The 17,161-nt window shown below is 44.1% G+C and overlaps 2 protein-coding genes across 4 annotated transcripts in view; one reads left to right on the forward strand and one right to left on the reverse strand.

Annotated features, from left to right (window-relative positions):
- The window catches only part of LOC308585585 (uncharacterized protein), a 109,284-nt gene that overhangs the window by 44,367 nt on the left and 47,756 nt on the right, over positions 1 to 17,161 (reverse strand). The window lies entirely within an intron of this gene.
- Positions 534 to 17,161, forward strand: part of RASGEF1A (RasGEF domain family member 1A) — a 224,136-nt gene continuing 207,508 nt past the window's right edge. Inside the window, exon 1 of the mRNA XM_081191332.1 lies at positions 534 to 703. The gene's annotated coding sequence lies outside the window, so the exon portion shown is untranslated. The remainder of the gene's footprint in view (positions 704 to 17,161) is intronic.

Here is a 17,161-nt window from a genome sequence, read left to right on the forward strand (position 1 = left end):
TTCCCCACTCAGGAATTAATTCAGCTGCAAAATATGACCATTTCAAAGAAGATATCAAAACCAGTGAATATCCGGCACACAGCTCACTTGACTCCTGGTCTCTTTGACCCAAGACTCTTTCTACAATGCCACAGTGGCGCCATGGATTCGTCAAATGAACACCCAAGCCAGTCACAACCCAGGGAAACATCCTGTATTGCACCAGCAGCAGCTAAAACATATCTCAACAAGCAAACTGTTCAGAGAAGCTGTGATCTCAAAATAGTTCTTTGGGATGGCAATGCAAGATACAGGCAATTCTGTCCCTAAAGTTCTTTAAAAGCATCCATGCCTCATTATTGAAAAGAAACTTTTAAAACCATCCAACACAAGGCGGCAGGGAGACAGAGGCAATGCCGACTCAGATGGTATATTCCTATTTCAGTCTCTTTGCTCTCGCTTTCTCCCACACCCTCCTGCTTTCCTGCTTTCTCTTGCTGCCTGCGCGTATCCACCTAACACTCCCCCTGCAGTAAGCTGCAGAATGGGACACTCTTGTTCCAAAGCCAGCCGGCAGCTGTCACATAGCGGAGGCAGCAAGCAGCCTGAGCAAAGAGTGAACCTACTCTGTCATTTAGGATGACTCACAGGGAATTGGCATTAATCCCTCTCTTTCTTGTAGTGGACGGAGCACAGCCAAAAAGCTACACTGGACCAGATCAAGGTAAGGCTGAAAGATTGCTTCTCTCTTTCTAGATATATTAAAGCAATACACCTCTGAGGCTTTGATGGATGGCTGACACTGGTACTCTACACCTGGCATGGCATGTCACTAGTAATTCCTTCCTGGTCTTAGCCTCTGGGGTGCTGTTCTAGAGCTGTAGTCCTTGATCACAACAGACAGATTGAAGCCAGCCACACAGATTGCTTTTCTTTCTCAAGTGCAACTTTTCTTAATGAGGGCATTGCTCCCAAGCTCCGGCAAGATATAAAAAGATGCTCAACATTCCTAAACTCTCCTCTCGGGAGGTACCACAGGGATCAATTTTAGGGAAGACCAGGGGTCTATTAGAAACGCAGCCTTGCAGCTTTCCTCACTTGCAAAAATTGAGCTCAGGTTTCGTAGTTCAAAGAAGCACTTTGCTCTATCCACTGCCCACCCCACCCCCCAAGATATCCCTAGCAATTCAGAGCCTCCCAGGCACAAATACATCTCCTTAATTTATGCTGAGTGTTTTGAAAGCCACAGCACTCACTCAAGCCATCTGAAAAAAGCCCACCCAGGGACTATCAACTGTTCTGTTCTGTTCTGTGCTGATACTGATAAAAAGCCTGGCACTACGTTTTGATAAACGAAACCCACAAACGTGCATGTGGGAGCACCCTGACATTTGTGTGGATAGCTAGCAACTCATTGCTTTGAGCCATAGGGAACCATTTTATGTTCCTGGGTACAGTTTTCTTCTATTAGTTGTCTGAATCTGGTGTCTAGTCCTAATGCTACTGCTTGAATTTTATCTCTGATTTCTAATTGAAATATCCATCTTGCTTGTGTGCGCTCTCTGTCGAGCTAATGTTCTAGGAACCAGCCAGTTTATCTCGGAAGTGGTTCCATTAAATAAACCTTTCCTGAAGTGCATTTAATACATGGAAGAGAAGCTGAGCATGGACCTCAAACAAGCTTTATGAGCTGTGCTCCTTGGTGTCTGTTTTGGACCAAAAGCACCAAATAACTTTCTCTAACTGTAATAATAATGCATGCAGCGCTCTTTTCTCCGCTGGGTTTAATTTTGTGTGCTGTAAATGGGAGTGTTTTATTGTTTGTCCTTTACATCGCGCTTGGTTCACCTGGATCCACTATGGATGGGAAATACTTTGTAATGAGTTGATGGCTTTTATGCAATTAAAGGGTCAAACAAGAGGCTGCTCATGCAATAACTAATGCTGTGGGGTTGTGTATAGAGATTGGCCACAGTTTATTATGCTGATTGTTTCCACTATTTCTGCATGAACTGGTACATGAAAAGCTGTGGTGCCTAAATGTGGTTATTGGTGTAGCAAGTAAACCTGCTGATTGCTGCTGTATTGAGTGCATTTCTGATCTAAACAGTTGCATCCTTCGCTAGGGGTAAAGATGGCAGTAATACATCCCTTGTGCCCGCAGGCATAGCAACACACCCACACTTCTGAGTCCTAGAGAAGACTCATAAACACTGCGACTGAAACTCATCTGTAACGCATTATATTTAATTGCTTAAACTGTGCTTATTTTTTTAATGATCCAATGCTTTGTGTGTTCTTAGAAAATGATATTGCTATTCAAGAAGTTTAATTACATCTACCTCAAAATCTTTTAAAAGTGAAGCCCACCTTATTTCATAGTCTCATAGTGGCTAATAGTAGTTAAACCATCTGCACTGAAGCATGTATTGAAAATGTGCTATAATAGATCTCATGCTCGACTCTAACTTGCCTTGCTCCATCCACCCAAGGCAGCTTTGTTTTTCTTTGTTTTTAAGCTTTCTAAAACTTTCAAGAAAGTATTCCATGCTGGGATGACACCCCAAGGGAAGAAAATTCTACAATTTACAGAACAATAAAAAAGAAAGCTTGCATGCTAGCATGTCGTGCAGACTCTATTCCCAACAGTACATTCTCTATTGACCACTGGCATTATAATGGGTTATCGGGGATGAGACAGTCTCTTCATGATATTATACCCAATATTCTTAGAGCTCTAGAAACGAATACTAGGCATTGAATTGTGCCTGCTAGGCTGCAGGAAGCCAGAGGAGAAGTTTGTGGTATTTTATTTAAAAAACAATCCAACCTTGTTAAAAGAGACACCGTAGAACTTCAAAGGATCTCCTGAAGTCCTTAAGAAGAAAAAACACATGGAGTATATTACAGTAGTCTATAGTTTCAAGGTTATAATAAATTCTTATAAAAAGAGGCATAATCTCCATAACTAGATTACTTGTCCCCTGCAGAAACCTGGGGTTCTAGGCACAGTAATGCGTCCAGGAGAGCCCCAAGGCTGGAGACCCGAGTGAGCAGGAACAGCTGAAACCAAACCAGCAGCATGTGGCCTTCCCTCTCCATCTTCTCCCAAGCACATTGCTTCAGTCTTGTCTAGTAGATTCAGCTCTAAGACAGAAGTACATGTTGCACTCCCACCCTATGGACTGCCCAAATGCCATGAATAATTAGACATGACATCTAGTGTTTGTGTCAAGGTCCAATGACAAGACTGACAATCCAACAAAGAGATCCCAGGAGTAGCAGATCCAGCAAAGGAGTGGCTGCCAAGGCAAACCATGGGTCCTCCTTAAATGCCTGGGGAGTGGCCCACAACCACCCCCTTTGTTCCCTTGCGATTTGCCAATTGAGTGAGTGTGCTGGATCCTCTTCCCAGGCAGCAAGCTTGGCCCAGGGACCTCCTTTGCTGCTTGGAAAGCAGCTCAAGGGGCCTCCCCCATCTGATCACAGAGGGAACAGTGGCTCACAACAGCACCCACCAAGAAGGGTGAATGGTCTTATGAGAAACATGGGCTGCAACAGAAAGCAGCATGCCTGCATCAAGTTCTCTCTACTGCCTTTGCTATGCAGGAAGCTTCATTCCATGTTGTGTTCTCATTACATTGTGTGTTCCCTTGCTGATACCCACAGCAGCCAGTGATGTGAAGTGGATTGCCAAGAAAAAACACAAAGAAAATATGCATCCTAATTACATAGGGTAAGCGATCCTACATAAGGATCCTTCATCCTTCCAGATGAGACCAGACCTTAGGCCTTAAATGAACATGCAGACCCCGAGTCACAGAGGTTTAAAAATGGGCTTGCCAAGGTTTCAATTAATCCAGCATCTTGCTGCCCACAGTATCCAACAGGATATCTCAGAGAAGTCCAGAAATAGGATTTATAGGCAATACACGCTACAGAAGAAGGACTTATGTAGTAACTGTAGATGTTTTAGAGAAAAGCAACTGTTTATTTCATATGTATATATCTCCTGCAGTCAGTTTAGGAAGCTCCCAACAGTTTTGACATGGCTCCCTGCAAGTCTCCTATTCAGGCACTGACCAGAAAGAGCCCCACACAGCTGTAACAGCATTGCACTCAGATCATTCTCCAAATTTGAGTTTCCTGTTCTGTATTTTCCCCTCCCACAGTGAAAGTATTGGTTCATAACTGTGTTTTGTCATTTGGAGCATTCATCTGATAAATGTCACACCTCCAATTGCCATCACTATTTTCCATATTCAACAGGATCAATAAGAAATGTGTATGCAGAGGTTTGGTTTGACAAGGAAGATTACAGTTTGATGGTGCGTTGCTCTGAAGCACCTATTAATATCTAGCTGGTTGGTTTTGTTTTATTTTTGTCCTTATAAAAAAAGTGGAGAGCAAATTATAGCTTGCAAGAGTTCCATCAATTGCTTCAGTTCCATTTTGATGGTTTGAACAAGTCTTCAGTGTAAATGGCAGTGTCTGATCCTGTTTGCCAGTGAATACAATGTGAAACCCATTCATAAATGAGTTTGATACTTATCGGTGTGCTATCAGCTGTCCTCCCCGTGCTTCTCTTTAGCTGGAAAAACAGGGTCTATTGAAATGTATGCGATTCAATGAGATAACAGTTCATTTGTAACTTGGCAACCAAGGGAAGAAATCATGTTCCAATAAGACATCACTCGTGCAATCCTATGTTTGTGGTGCCCTGTTCCCAAGGAGATGAACCCTAGAAAAAAAAAGCTACCATGCTAAGGCACCAATCCTATTCAATTAACCTGCAAGCAAGTCCCATTGAACTCAATGGGAGTTAGTTCTGAGTAGACATGCATAGGGTTGTACTGTTACACTCTGCGAGTGATAGATCTATAACAGAAAGAGACAATGCCAGCTATTACTTCTAACTAGAGATAACACAGCATCTAGCCTTAAGTGCTACCGAACTGGAGGATTTGTTTTCTCTTTGTCAAGATGGATAAACTGTTGTTGTCAAACCTTATTTGATATTATGCATCGAGAAACATTTTGAGAAGGGTATGTAAAAGAAGAAATTCTCTTTGCAAGAGGCTTGTGAAGGGCTCCATTCTCCCATACAACGGTCTGGGCCACTTCCCCATTTTTCTCCTCATTCACCTTGGTAAATAATGTAAAAGTAGTGGCTGGAAAGAGAGGTACTGTAGAACTAGAAAAACAGTGCAAGAAAGTTTGAGAGATAGAACCAGAAGCAACCTGTCTCTACAATACTCATTACTCCTGACGACAGAGGGGGGCTGTCCCATTCCAGCCAATCTGAGTGCTGCATGAGGTCTGAGCAATTAGCCTCTCCCAGGCCATGACTTTAAGAACAGCAGAAGCAGGGATTTTTTTAAAAAAATAATAATCTTATAAGTTGTGTGTCTTTGTTTCTCAAATTTATCCTTTTACATGGCTTTGCATATATTGCAGTATTTTATGCATTGAGACTTGCAGCTATTTTTATTGATCAGTTTGGTAATTCTTTATTGCAATTGTTAAGAGAGAATTTCTGTTTATTATTTGCTGATGTTTCGAGAGTTAACTTTTATTGTGTACTATTATATCCTAATAGATTCTTGAATATTACTTTATCCGATATAAGACATTCCATTTTAAAGTTACGTTTTATTATGACTTTTTGTATTGGATCAGATTATTGTAAGGTGCATGTCCTTTCTTGCATATTTTGTTGCTGTCAACCACCTTGTGTATAGTAGTATAGAAAGGCAGTATACAAATTAAAAGTGAAATGAAATGGGGAACACCACCCCCAGAGCAGTAGCAGACAGCAGCAGATAGCAGAGAAGGTCACAGGCAGCTGGACACCACAAGATCTGGCCCAGCCCTTAGGAGTATATAAGAACATAGGAAGTTGCCTTAAACAGTCAGACCACGGGTCCATCTAGCTCAATATTGTCTACACTGACTAGCAGCACCACTCTAGTCTCTCCCAACCCTACCTGGAGATACCGGGGATTGAACCCAGGACCTCCTGCTTGCAAGGCAGATGCTCTACCACTGAGCTAAAGCCCTTCCCCAAGTAGCAAGAAGCTGATTTGGCAAAGTATGAAGTTTAGCCAGGTACTTAAATGCAGTAGTGGCTGGCAGGGCAGTACAGGTGGGGATGCATTTTTGACTTGGCTTCCCAGCTGGTGGCCGGGGGGGGGGGGAGCAAGGCAGCAGAGAGGCAGTTGAATGTGCATGCGTACTGTGTCCATTTCCCTTCCTCCCTCCCACCCCTCCGCGCAGCCCCGGCCACTGGCAACTCGCGCTACACCACTGCTCTGCCTACCAGAAAAAGAGATCATAGAATCATAGAATCATAGAATCATAGAATCATAGAGTTGGAAGAGACCACAAGGGCCATCGAGTCCAACCCCCTGCCAAGCAGGAAACACCATCAGAGCACTCCTGACATATGGTTGTCAAGCCTCTGCTTAAAGACCTCCAAAGTAGGAGACTCCACCACACTCCTTGGCAGCAAATTCCACTGTCGAACAGCTCTTACTGTCAGGAAGTTCTTCCTAATGTTTAGGTGGAATCTTCTTTCTTGTAGTTTGGATCCATTGCTCCGTGTCCGCTTCTCTGGAGCAGCAGAAAACAACCTTTCTCCCTCCTCTATGTGACATCCTTTTATATATTTGAACATGGCTATCAGATCTTTGGGTCATGATGGAAAACTCAGTACAGTGGTACCTCTGTTTACAAACTTAATTCATTCTGGAGGTCCGTTCTTAACCTGAAACCATTCTTAACCTACGGTACCACTTTAGCTAATGGGGCCTCCAGCTGCCGCCGTGCGATTTCTGTACTCATCCTGAGGTAAAGTTCTTAACCTGAGGTACTACTTCCAGGTTAGCGGAGTCTGTAACCTGAAGTGTTTGTAACCCGAGGTGTTTGTAACCCGAGGTACCACTGTAATAATGTCAGATATGTGTCCTAAAGTAAAAGGGGGGAGTGGGGCTCATTTGTAGGATATAGTAGGAGAAAGGTTGGAAATAAAGACAGAAAGTGGCTTAATCTCACCAAAGAAATCCGTGACGTGGCTACATTAGGAATGCAACTGAGTTTTCGTTGGTGCAGCTTAGAAACATCTTATAGAACTACAAATACAGAAACTGCCAACTAAAATAATTTAGGACTTGGTTTTTGGAGCATACTCGCTACTAGAAAAGCCTCAAGAAACTCAAGCTACAATTTAGGTAAAGGTAAAGCGACCCCTGACCATTAGGTCCAGTTGCTGCCGACTCTGGGGTTGCGGTGCTCATCTCGCTTTATTGGCCGAGGGAGCCACTGTACAGCTTCCGGATCATGTGGCCAGCAGGACTAAGCCACTTCTGGTGAACCAGAGCAGCACATGGAAACACCGTTTACCTTCCCGCCGGAGCGGTACCTATTTAGCTACTTGCACTTTGACGTCCTTTTAACTGCTAGGTTGGCAGGAGCAGGGACCAAGCAATGGGAGCTCACCCCGTCACAGGGATTTGAACCGCCGACCTTCTGATCAGCAAGCCCTAGGCTCTGTGGTTTAACCCACAGCACCACCCGCGTCCCTACAGTTTACTTGGGGTTAAACCCATTGAACCTGAATGGGGCTTTCTTCTGAGTAGGCATGTATAGGATTGTATATATATATGGTATAATCCCCATCCCTGCCAAGTCATAATTTTAGAAGTATACATAAAATGTTTGTGTGTTCCGGTAAATAGCTGTGCAATTACTAATTATGTGATGTTAATGTAGTAATTAAACAGCAAACAGTAAATCCACACATTTGTGGTAGCCACTGCCTTCCCCTTGCTAAGGGGAAGGCAAAACCTGCAGAGCAGGGGGAAATCCTTCCCAGCCCCGAATATGGCAACCGTCACTAGACCAAAGCAAAGCCCTTCTAGCTGAAAAGAAAAAAATGGTTAAAGCAGCAAGAAGTTAAGAAATTAAAGTAGGGAGGGAAAGGGTGGTTGACACTCCTGGCTGACTGGATGAGGAGCACAGTGTTGGCCAGGATATATAGCAGGCGGGCAGACCTGAGTGAAGCCTGCCTGACTCAGGTCTGCATGCCCAGCCACACCCCCCCCCAGGCTGCCACAGATTGGCCCAATTTGAAAACAGGTTTGGCAGGAACCCATGAGCCTCCATGGTGTGGAGCCAGTGTGGTGTAGTGGTTAAGAGCGGTAGTCACGTAATCTGGGTAACCGGGTTCGCGTCTCCGCTCCTCCACATGCAGCTGCTGGGTGACCTTGGGCCAGTCACACTTCTCTGAAGTCTCTCAGCCCCACTCACCTCACAGAGTGTTTGTTGTGGGGGAGGAAGGGAAAGGAGATTGTTAGCCGCTTTGAGACTCCTGAAGGGGAGTGAAAGGCGGGATATCAAATCCAAACTCTTCTTCTTCTTCATGGCAGCTGAGGGGGATGCGTACAGACAAAGTGGGGTGTCGCGTTTGGGCTGGTGGAGGAGGAGCTGTGTTGGGCAGCAACCACTGCTCACCCCATGGGAAGTAAGCAGCCATTTCAGACCCTTCCTTCCAATTTGTTAATATCCAGAACTATCAGTTCTGTATTCCGTATGCCTCCATTCCTTCCCCAAATTGGCCCATACTATTTAATTCAGTGAAAAAGGACTGTGTACTATTGGTTGTATATCCATTCCAGTTTCTCTAGTATTTGGTGCATAACCGTGAACTGAGAAAATGAAGCAAACAGGAATAATCCAAAATTCAGAACAGTTGAAGCACCCCTTCTTTGTGCTCCCTTGTGACAAATCTCAGAAACATCACTGCCTTCTAAAACATTGCATTTGTTCCCTTCTTAGAAGTTAAGCTAAATATGTTCAGAATTCTAAACCCCAGTTCTCTACATTCAGCTATTATCCAAGAAGGCACAGCTTAAAATTTTGAATAATTTACATAGGAAGATGAATAAATTCCAAAGTGTTTATAAGCTTCCCCATCAATTTGTCCTCCACTCTGACTGAAGATGCACCAAACAGTACAATTGTAATTGAATTAAATCTGATCTTGGACAAGTACAGAGATTATGTTCATCAAGCAAATATGCAAATAGTATCTAGCATCCATCACACATTCCTTTTAATTATTAGCAAGGGTCTTTCTCAAGGGTGCTTTATTAATCAAGCATCTGTTGGGTAGCAAATATAGCATCCATCATCCAAGAAGTATCTAGGTGAAACAGAGGACAATTTTATGATCCAGAAAGAGAAATCCAACAGTATATAGAAATCATGTGGAAACCACCAGTTATGCAGTGAAAGAAAATGATGTCACAACTCTGTGTAAATCAGCTTTGGCTATGTGATGATATTGCTAAGGACGGCTGAAGGCAATTCAGAGTAAGGGAAGTGCTTCCTGAATTGGCAAATACTGCTCAGCCTTTCGTGTCAATCACTAAAGTCATCTTTTCAATGCTACCAGAAATGTTCTTCCCCACTTTGGCTCTGAATTCTAAAGTTAACTTTGACACCTCTGTATCTCCATTTCATGCCACTCTTCAGCTCCATTTGTCTCAGAAGAGCAGAGGACAATAAGTCAGCAATACGGCCTTGCCAGTCATATATATAAAGTGAGCCTAATTCACTCTGAGATTGTTTAACAAATATGGCATCATCCATGTGCCATTCAAAAGCCCACAGGATCCTGGCACAGATAAGAGGGTTTGACAGCTGCATATTCCCACATTGTAAGGGGTTGGACTAGGTCAGAGTTTCCCAAGCTTGGGTCTCCAGCTGTTGCTGGACTACAACTCCCATCATCCCTAGCTACAAGACCAGTGGTCAGGGATGGTGGGAATTGTAGTTCAAAAACTGTTGGAAACTCAAGTTTGGGAAACCCTGGACTACATGATCCTCGGGACTACATGATTCCAACTCTACAATTCTATGATTGGTTGCCCACAGACCTTAGACATCTCAACATTTCAAAGTCCTTTCCAGGTAAGCCAATGTCAAACAGAAGGACGGTGACATAGTTAAGGGGCCAATGTGACATCAGAGGAGATACTCCATCATGAAAACACAACAGACCATAGCCTGATAGGTACATAACGCAGATGACAGAGCACATGGCATGGATCTCGCTCCCTCTCTGGCCTCATGTCAAATTCAATCAGAGTTCACAGGGGCTGATGGGAAACTATGGAGAAAAGTCATTTTGCACACAAAGAAAGAACTTTGCACAAACAGCCTGTCTTGGGAAGACACAGGGGAACTTGAGCACATTGCTAAAACTTTTCTGCTTAGAACTCTGACAGGTATCTTGCCTCAGGACCCAGGGCACAACAACCCGAAACCCACTCCACCAACAGGCAACACCAGGACAGAGCACCATACAGAGGTAAACAATGGACAAAGGGGCATATTCTGTAATGTAGTTTACTGCTGCAGTTGGTTTATTTCCCACCTCCTTTGTTACATGTGAAAATCATGTTTTGTCTGAACTAGGGATGGAGGAGAAATTTGATTCAGTTTGTATTCAAAGGCAAACCTATCAATTTTGCGCTTTCTGGGGGGAAAATATGAGAACTGAAACAGGCATCTTTCCAAATTTGTCCATATCTGAATTTTGCAAAGGAGTTCTCCAACCAGTGTTTACAAAAATGCATACAGTACATGAAGTATGCATGGAAATAAATACATATTGGTGGAAGTTACATGAAAAGGGAAAAAAGCATGATAGGAGGAGAAGCTGCTTGCAAAAATGTGTGCCTGAGTCATAACTGAATACAAAGCTTGTTTAGGAGAAATCCACACTAAATTTGTTGGTGGTTTGTTTGTTTTGCTATTGTTGTTTAAAGCACAACTTGCTGCAGAAATGTGGATAAGTGAATTGATGATTGGAAAAATGAGAACCTGAGGGAACCAAAACTTACAGATCCTTCAATCCCTAGTCTGCACTATATTGTGAAAGCACACTTTACCACCACTCCCAACAGTGTGCAGTAGTGTATGCCATACACAGGTGACATCTCTGTGGTTCTTTGTCGATAGTTGCTAGATACCTCATTCCAACCAGTGGTGGACCTTGGGGTCTCAAATTTCAGCAGTGCCCTGTGTGACACCAAAAATCAGTACCCTCCACCTCTCGTCTTCCATTCTATATCATAGTTGTGGCACCCTCTAGGCTCCGTGCCCAGTGCGACCGAACTGAACTGGTCGCCTCTGTTCCAACCTCTGCCACTGCTGGTCAAATAGTTATGAGCATGCAGAATCACAGTCTGGATGCATGCAGCAAAACAAGCTATTACCTAATGCACAGTATTTTGCTACATTCCCCAAATGGGGAGAACGTTCACAGTCAGTTCCCCTTCCCTCCAAGGGAGGCTGAGGTCTGAGAACTGACTAAAGCACTCATATGTCACAATTTCTTCTTCTAATATTTACTACCACTCGGGGTTTAATTTATATGGAAATGCTGCGTAAACTTAAAAAAAGCAAAAACTATTCAGGGACTATGTGCTCCAGGCTGCTGCTTATTTCATACACTCTGTCTGTCCTTGCTCTTCATAGGTCAATTTCTCATAGGTACAGGATCCACCTCATGGCCTGTTCTATTCTAGTCAGGAGAGAGACCTCCCCTACTACCAGCAGGAGTGACCAGGATGACCCCAGCTGTTCCTCCATGTGGTTGATAACCTACTTGGCTCCAGGCCAGCTCCACCATCCTTGCAAACTTCATGACCGCTGTGCAAAGGTTGAAGAGGTTCCCACCATGGAGATGGACCCATGAGCAACACTGCAACTGTTGCCTTCCAAGACATGGGAGGCCTGCCAGGATGATTGGCTGGCAATCCCACCCATGTGCTTCCTGTCAGGGAACTGACATCAGAGCAGAGGGGAGAGGTGAGGCTCCCAGATTCTGCAGGAGAGGGAACGAGTAAGGGAAGAGAGAGAACGTCATCTGGGGAAGGAAGTCCAGGTGACACCAGGAAGAAGGGAGAGGCAGAGAGCATCTCGGAGTGAGGCTCCGAGACTCTTCCAGTGAAGTCTGTGAGGAGGGTGGAGGACCACCACTCGGCACGCCCACTCTGCGCAGAAGGCTTCCGCGCAGAGAGGCGAGGCGAAGGTTGTCCGTTAAGGAATTCTTATGCTGGAGGAAATTTAGGAGACGCCCACTCACGGATTCTGCTAGCGACTGAGCAGCAGCGCCAAGGGCTGCTCAGCCGGGGAAAGACACAACCACCCCTAAGCAGTTTGGAACAGCTGGAGGTTTACACACAAGCAACCCCAATTCCCTTGACACTTCCTTTTCAGGAGACACTCAAATCCTGGATGTTGATCATTAAAGCACCGGTGTTGTCATGTGTTGTTGTTCCTTTGTTGACCAGAAACGCTAGAACAAAACGGGTCTCTAACGCCCAAGTATCATCTGACCTCAAGACAGAACTCTGAGAAGGGCAGGCAAGGAACTTGATGGGCTCAGAGGTCATCACTCCCTCCTTTCTCTGCTCACTCAGGTACTCCAGACTGTGAGGAGGCATGTGTCTCAGGATGTTCAAGTGGGACACTTGCTTCCGCCAGGGTGTACGAGGAATTCAGTTAGGGTTGAACTAATGAAAGAAGGTAACTGCACAGCTGTATAATGCGACAAATGAAATCCCAGAGTCAGGATTTGTCAAAAGCATGGCAAACTTCAAGATGCCCACCTTTTATTTACAAATTTTTGACCCCACATTTCCTCCCAGCAGAGGCAGATTGAGGGGAGCACAACCCAGTTTGGTCGCACTGGTTGCAGAGTCTCGGGGGCGCCACAGGGAACACAGCTACTATGATTTAGAATGGAGTGCAAGAGGTTGGAGGGGTGTCAAATTTTGGCGTTGCACAGGGTGCCATTGAAATGTGAGACCCCAAGGTTCTCCACTGCTCCCAGTGAAGCCTAGGGCAAACAGCAAAGAAATACACTAGAGAAGAAGTGGCTTTCCCGTAACATTAGTCCTCTGGCAGCAGTGCATGCATGGGCAGAGTCGATCCAACACTCCTGCCAATGTATCTGCATAACTTCAACTTCTCCAATTGATGCCTTGCCCCTCCCACTTTTGGTAAGTGGCAGTCACGCTGCTACTGCTGGGAGGTTAGAATTGTGGCTCTGCCACAGCGGGCAGGCTGTTTCTGCATCAGAACTTTTCGAGCAGAATTTGATGCAGAACTGCCGTCTCAGTTCCAGCTTCCATTTTTTAATAATTCTGCTAGCCAGTCAAGTGATGATCCTCATTTGTACAACACTTTCCAGGGGTGCTCAAATTGTTTCGCACCTTTGTGAAAATGCGTTCGTGACCACAGGGAGGTGTGTATCAGGCACTTCCCAGCTCTCAGTCAGCGTAGCCACTATGCTTCTCCAACACTCGGCACCCCCCCCCCTTTCATTTTAGCCTGGCAGCATCCAGGTTTGCGGAATTTGCCTATTTGGATTCTGTAGAAACAATGACACGGCACACATTAAACAGTATCTTTAAAAATGGAAATAAAAATGCTCCCCCACTAGAACGACTGCAAATGTAAAACTAGCAAATTAACCAGAAAGAAGGGAAATCAATTCATTTAAAGAAAGTTAATTAAAAGGATTCATTCTACTTTGAAACTTCATCATAAGAGCATCACTTACCTTTCTCTGAACCATCTCCCACCCACTAACGTTATCCATGCCTTTGTGGGTTTTGTTCAGGTTTTCTACATTGTCTCACATTATCTTCTCCTACTATTACAATCACACTTTGCTTTTCATTACTTAATTGTCAATTATTTGTCTTCACTACTGTTCTATTCTTTTGAAATCTTGTGAAGTGTAGAATAAATGGATTTTTAAAGCTGATTAAGTTTGATATTCAAATGAACAAAAAATACTGATTTTTTTAAGCACGATGCATTATATATATATATATATATATATATATATATATATATATATATATATATATATATATATATATATATGCTTTCGTAGATTTTCACAGGTACAGGAATGCAGGTTTTGGTGTTTTCGGGTATCTTCCCGTGTAAGAGTTGGGGTGTCTAGGCGACGTTTCGACGAGGTCTCACTCGTCATCTTCAGGCTGGTGCTTTCGGCTTCTTGTTACTAGAACAGAGCAGGATCTCAGTGTTTGAGTTCCTATAAATACTGTTGAGGGGGTGTGGTGTATAGCCTCCAACGTTCTGGGCAGAGAGGAAGTTCCCAGGTTATTGTGCCTTTTCTTCTTTTGTTCATTAATTACTTGAGGGATATCTTGAGTGATTTCTTGAGTGATATTCTGAGTACCACTTAGGAGGGTCATTAGGTGTGGATTAGTTGCTAAAGCTTTCGTGTCTTGACCTCTTGAGCTTGTGAAGAGTTTTTCTGAGTTTTTCTGAGAAGAGTTTTTCTGAGAAGATGGCTGTACTGCACTTAGTTGTGCTCTGGCTTGGCTTCGTGTATAGGGGCGAGCTGTGGTTTTGTGCCCTGTGCCAGCCAGATCTGTGTAGGGATTGCAGGGGGGTGCAGCATCCGGAGGTGCCACTATGGTTTGGCTACTGGATGGTATCTGTAATTTATCTGTGGAGAGGGTCTGGGTTTGGGTCTGGTGTGGTTGATTGGAGATGGCGTTCTGTGTGCCTCTGGTTCTGGTGTCGGTTTTTGTGGGGAGGGCTAATTTCCAGATGTCTGGCAGGCGGGACGTGTCGTCACGCTTGTTCATGTTGTGAGGGTGTTTCTCTATCTCGATGGCTTCCATGATTATTCTCTTGTGGTGATGTTCCATGTTAAAGAGCAATTTGGAATCTGCAAAATTAATTTCGTGTCCTGTTTCTTTCATGTGTTGGTAAAGAGAGGAAGTTTTTTCTTCTTTTTTGACGGCATTCTTGTGTTCTGCGATACGTGCATTTATTCGTCTGTTTGTTTGTCCAATGTACGTGGCTGGGCAGACTTTGCAGGGTATTTCATAGACCCCTTGGTTTTCTAACTGGATTTTATCTTTTGGGTTTCTGAGGATATTGGCTATTTTTTGGTTGGTGCAAAAGGCTGTTTTGATATTGTGTTTATGGAGGATTTTGCTAATTTTATCTGTAGTGCCCTTGATATAAGGAAGGAGGGCCATGCCATTGTTTTCTTCTGTGTCTTGGTTTTTGGGGGGTGTTTCTTTTTGGATTAGCTTCGTAACCCTGTTTTGTTGGTATCCGTTGGCGATTAACACATTTGAGAGATTCTGTAACTCAGTTGTCAAGTGGTCCTTGTCAGCCAGGCGTTTGGTTCTGGAGATGAGAGTCTTGGCTACGGAGTTTATTTGTGCAGGGTGGTGGTGTGATTGTGCATGTAAGTAGCGGTTGGTGTGTGTTTTTTTCCGGTAGATAGTGTGTCCTAGGGAGCCATCAGGTTTTTTGTAGATTAGGACGTCAAGGAAGGGAAGTTGGTTGTTGGCTTCTATTTCCATAGTGAATTGTATTTTGGGGTGTAGGCTGTTGAGATGTGTGAGGAATCTATCTAGTTTTTCCTTCCCGTGTGGCCAAATTACAAAGGTGTCGTCAACATATCTGAGCCAAAGTTTGGGTTTGTGTTCTGACTTGTCTAAAGCATTGGTTTCAAAGTGTTCCATGTACAGATTTGCGATGACCGGTGAGAGGGGTGATCCCATAGGTGCTCCTTCTATCTGTTTATATCTTTGTCCATTGTGGATGAAGTACGTGTTGGTTAGGCAGTGGTTGGTCAGGTCCAGGATGTATTCGGGGGGATTGTATTTGTTTTGAATGGCTGTCAAGGCTTCATTAATGGGCACTTGTGTGAAGAGAGATACAACATCGAAGCTCACAAGTAGGTCGTCGGGATGTAGGTTTTGCTTCTTTATTGTTTCTATGAACTGGAAGGAGTTTGTAACGTGTGAAGCGATAGATTCTGCATAGGGCTGAAGTTGCTTAGCGAGAAATTTAGCGAGATTTTGTAGAGGTGAGCCTATGGAGCTGACTATTGGTCTGAGTGGTGTTCCTTCTTTGTGTATCTTGGGGAGACCGTAGAGTTTGGGGCATCTGGATGATTTTTCTCTGGGGATGATTCTTAGCTGGATTTCTTCACTGATAGGAGAGGCTTTTATTTTGGATTTGGTGGTTTTTTCCAGATAGGTGGTGGGATCTGTTTTTATAGGTTGGTAGGTAGGGTCTTGGAGTAGATTTGATAGTTTTGCTTGGTAGTCCGATGTGTTCATCACAACAGTGGCATTACCTTTGTCTGCTGGGAGAATGATTATGTTGTTGTCTTTCCTCAGGTTGGTGAGTGCTTTCTGTTCTTCTTTGTGTAAATTGCTTCTGGGTGGTTTGCTGGAGCAGAGGATGTTGGTGACTTCAAGTCTGATTTTATTGGCTTCATCTGGGTTGATTTTGGTTAGGCTAGCTTCGACTCCGCATATGATGTTTTCCGTGGGGATGCGTCTCGGGGCGACTGCAAAGTTGAAACCTAGGAACTCAAACACTGAGATCCTGCTCTGAGTTATAGGAACTCAAACACTGAGATCCTGCTCTGTTCTAGTAACAAGAAGCCGAAAGCACCAGCCTGAAGATGACGAGTGAGACCTCGTCGAAACGTCGCCTAGACACCCCAACTCTTACACGGGAAGACACCCGAAGACACCAAAACCTGCATTCCTGTACCCGTGAAAATCTACGAAAGCAAATATCTCACCTCTACGGGGAGGAAACCTTCCAGCTGACAAGAACCTACGAGAAACTAGAAATCCGAAGAGCCACCATCTTATGTGATCTCTTGTTCCTACGCAACTGCCGAGACAACAACTTAATTCCCACATGCTTCCAACTTAAATTCCACTCTAAAACCCCAGCTACCAAAAGGATCCTGAAACGAACTGAACTATCCCTAATCAGAAACGAACTTCATAAGAAAAGATACCTACTAAACCAAACCAACAAAGATCTGCTCACTCTTCACCTCAAACTCTGTAACAAAATCCACCCTGCACTCTGGGACAAATGCAAACAACTAGCCGTTTGGAGAGCTGAAACAGAGTCCTCACATAAGACAGACACACACACCAACAAACTCCACAAACTAGAGAAACGCCAGAAGCCCAGCCACCCTCCACAACAACCCATGAAACAAACAGTACATAACATATCAGACAGGATCCTCACCTCAACTGAAACCAAAGTACTCTCCAAAGGCTTCAACTTTGCA

This window comes from Podarcis bocagei (genome assembly GCF_964188305.1).
Source record: "Podarcis bocagei genome assembly, chromosome: 4".
Classification (NCBI taxonomy): domain Eukaryota; kingdom Metazoa; phylum Chordata; class Lepidosauria; order Squamata; family Lacertidae; genus Podarcis; species Podarcis bocagei.